Below are 4177 nucleotides of genomic sequence, written 5' to 3'. Positions count from 1 at the left end.
GTCCTTCCTCATATCTGTGGCAAAGTTTTATTGGTCTTGGTGGTGCCAGAGGCAGTCAGCAGCAGATTTGCCATGAGCTTTCAGCTTTAGAGAGATAAAAGTGAACAAGGCATGATGGAGAGTATTTAAGGGGGACTCCTTCTGAGGGGGTACCATTCCCCCTCTTTTGTTTTTAAAGCCAATTTTTCAGAGTTCTTGTAAAATCAGGGCAGAAGCACCAACAGTCGCTCCTTCCACACTCAGAGAGTCATGAAGACCCTATTTAAGGATATATAAATCTATATTAATAATCTTTTGTCAAAGGACTGTTATAACACCGCTGACAACTAATCAGACTATATAATATATCGATTAGTAGTAGCTTCTTCTACTTTTTGTGAGATTACCTCTCTTTTGTCAATTAATTGTTGAGGAAAGTTAGGGTTTACCTCTCACTTGAGAATATTGAACAGAGGCACAGAGACATAAACTCTTTTATGGAGAGCTTAAAATAGGATGTTAGCCAATTAGCAACTCCTAGAAACTTTTGAAATTAATTTAAAATAACTAAACTCTCTCCCTCTCTCTTTTGTTTTCAGACCCTTTATCTGTGTGGTTTTTTTATTAGATATTATACGAATTTACCTTTCAATGTTATTTCCTCTCCCATTCTCCCCCAAAACCCCTTATCCCATACCCCTTCCTCCTAATTTTTGCGAGGGTGTGCTCCAAACATCCTCCCAGTCCCATCTCCCTGCTCTCGAATTCCCACACAGTAGGGAATCCAAACTTTCAGGGACCATGGCCCTCCACTTTCACTGAAGTCTAACGAGGTCACCCTCAATTCCCTATACAGGTGCATGAGTCTCTACCTTTGTGCTCTCTGGCTGTCGGTTTAGACTTTGGGAGCTCTGGATGAAACTTTTGATACTCCTTCTAGAAAGGACCAAAGCATTCACACTTTGGTCTTCCTTCTTCTATGTGAGTTTTATGTGGTCTGTATGTAGTTTCTTAGAAATTGTGAGCTTTTGGGCTAATATCCACTTATCAGTGAGTGCATACCATGTATGTTCTTTTGAGATTGGGTCACTTCACTCAAGATGATGTTTTCCAGCTCCATCCATTTGCCTAGGAATTTCGTGAACTCATTGTTTTTAATAGCTGAGTAGTACTCCATTGTATAAATGTACCACATTTTCTGCATCCATTCTTCTGTCGAAGGGCATCTGGGTTCTTTCCAACTTCTGGCTATTATAAATAAGGCTGCTATGAACATGGTGTAGCATGTGTCCCTGGTGTATGTTAAAACTTCTTTTGGGTATATGCCAAGGAGTGGTATAGCTGGGTCCCCAGGTAACACTATGTTCAATTTTCTGAGATACCGCCAGACTGCCTTCCATAGTGGTTGTACCAGTTTACAATCCCACCAACAGTGGAGGAGTGTTCCTCTTTCTCCACATCCTCACCAACATGTGCTGTCACCTGTGTTTTTGATCTTAGCCATTCTGACTGGTGTGAGGTGGAATCTCAGTGTTGTTTTCATTTGCCTTTCCCTGATGACTAGGGATGCTGATCACTTCTTTAGGTGCTTCTCAACCATTCGAGCTGCCTCAGTTGAGAATTCTTTGTTCAGCTCTATACTCCATTTTTTAATAGGGTTCTTTGATTGTCTAGAGTCTAATTTCTTCAGTTCTTTGTATACCTTGGATATTAGCCCTTTATCGGATGTAGGGTTGGTGAAGATCTTTTCCCAATCTGTTGGTTCCCGCTCTGTCCTATTGACTGTGTCCTTTGCTTTACAGAAGCTTTGCAGCTTTATGAGGTCCCATTTGTCAATTCTTGGTTTTAGAGCACAGGCCATTGGTGTTCTGTTCAGGAACTTTTTTCCTGTGCCTATGTGTTCCAGGCTTTTCCCCAGTTTCTCTTCTATTAGTTTCAGTGTGCCTGGTTTTAGGTAGATGTCCTTAATCCACTTGGAACCGAGCTTTGTACAAGGAGATAAGTATGGATCAATTTGCATTTTCTACATGCTGACCACCAGTTGTACCAGCACCATTTGTTGAAAATGCTAACTTTTTTCCGTTCGATGGTTTTAGTCCCTTTGTCAAAGATCAAGTGACCATAGGTATGGGGGTTCATTTCTGGGTCTTCTATTCTATTCCATTGATCCTCCTGCCTGTCTCTGTTCCAATACCATGCAGTTTTTTTTATCACTATTGCTTTCTAGTACAGCTTGAAGAAGGGGATGGTGATTCCTGTTTTCCTGTGTTCTCCTCAAGTTTTTTGATAGTGTTATTTATTTCCTTCTTATAGTCCTCTAGCATCATCATTAGAAGTGATTTTAGATCTGGGTCTTGTTTTCCTGGTGATATGGGGAGTTCAGGACTTTCTAATGTGGGAGAACTAGGTTCTGATGATGGCAAGTACCTTGGGTTCCTGGTGCTTGTGTTCTTGTGCTTGCCTTTTGCCATCTGGATCACCTTTGTGCTATCTGTGCTGTCTCTGACTGGGGCCTGTCTTTCCTATTATCTAGGTTGTGTCAGAACTGTTTGGGATGGGTTTTGCTGCTGGGGTTAGAGTTGAGGCCCAAGATGTGCTCTGTGCTCAGGTGGAAACCGGAAGGGGCCTGGGCTCCGGGTCAGGAGTGGATTCCTGGGTCCCAGTGGGTCCGGTTTGCTCCCTGATTGGGGGCAAGTATTGCCACCTCCTAGCCTAAGATACTGCTTGAGTTAGAGCTATTGAGAGCCCCCACTTCCTCTGGGTTCTGTGAGATTGGGTGCAGAGCTGACTCCCGGGATCTGCTGGGGCTCAGACCAGAAGGATCCTGTGCCCCTGGCCAGGAGTGAGTTCCTGGTTACCAGTGGGTCCCGGTTGCTCCCTGTTTGGGGGCAAGTATTGCCACCTTCTAGCCTAAGATACTGCTTGAGTTAGAGCTACTGAGAGCCCCCACTTCCTCTGGGTTGTGTGAGATTGGGTGCAGAGCTGACTCCCAGGATCTGCGAGTGCTTGGGCCCAGACTGGAAGGAACCCGCGCTCCAGGCCAGGAGTGTATCCCTGGTTCCCCGTGGGTTCCTGTTGCTCCCTGTTTGGGGGCAGGTATTTTCACCTCCTAGTCTAAGATACTGCTTGGCAGAGAGGTTCTGAGAGCACCGCTTCCTCTGGATTCTGTGAGATTGGGTGCAGAGCTGCCTCCCAGGATCTGCGAGTGCTTGGGCCCAGACCGGATGGAGTCCAAAATCCGGGCCAGGAGCGAATTCCTGGGTCCCAGTGGGTCCCGGTTGCTCCCTGTTTGGGGCAAGTGCTGCTTTTTCCTTACCTGGGATGCTGCCTGAGTTACAGCTCCTGGGAGTCCCTGTTTCTCTCGGTTTTCTGGGGTTGGGTACGGAGCTGCTGCCTGTGACCTGCTCTATGCTTGGGCCCAGACCAGAAGTCTGGGGTTGGTTTTTTAGGAGGTTAACTCTTGAGTTCTTTATATATTTTGGATATTAGCCCTGTATCAGATAACAGGTTAGTGAAGATATTTTTCCCAATGTGTAGGTTGCCTATTGCCCTACTGATTATGTCCTTTGCCATACAGAAGCTTTTCAGTTTCATGACATCCAATTTATCAATTCTTGATTTTAGAGCCTGAACCATTGGTGTTCTGTTCAGGAAATTTCCCCCTGTGCCAATGAGTTCAAGGCTCTTTCCCACTATCTCTTCTATTACATTCAGTGTATCTGGTTTTATGTTGAGGTCCTTGATCCACTTGGACTTAAGCCTTGTTCAGGTTGTTAAATATGGATCTATTTTCTTTCTTCTACATACAGCCTGCCAGTTAGACCAGAACAATTTATTGAAGATGCTTTCTTTTTTTCTACTGTATGATTTTGAATTCTATGTCAAAGATCAAGTGTCCAGACGTGTGTGGGTTTATTTCTGGGTCTTTGATTCTAGTCCATCTATGGAGCTGTATTTCTCTGTACCAATATCATGCTGTCTTTATCACTGTTGCTTTGTAGTACAGCTTAAAGTCAGGGATGGTGACTACTCCAGAAGATCTTTTATTATTCAAGATTATTTTGGCTATCCTGTTTTTTTTTCTTTTTTCCATATGAAGTTGAGAACTGCTTATTCCATGACTCTGAAGAATTGTGTTGGAAAAATTTGATCAGGATTGCATTGAATCTGTAGCTAAATGGGTATTAGCAAAAAAAAA

This window comes from Grammomys surdaster, unplaced genomic scaffold (assembly GCF_004785775.1).
Source record: "Grammomys surdaster isolate TR1022 unplaced genomic scaffold, NIH_TR_1.0 61, whole genome shotgun sequence".
NCBI lineage: Eukaryota > Metazoa > Chordata > Mammalia > Rodentia > Muridae > Grammomys > Grammomys surdaster.
This window is presented reverse-complemented; position numbering follows the sequence as displayed.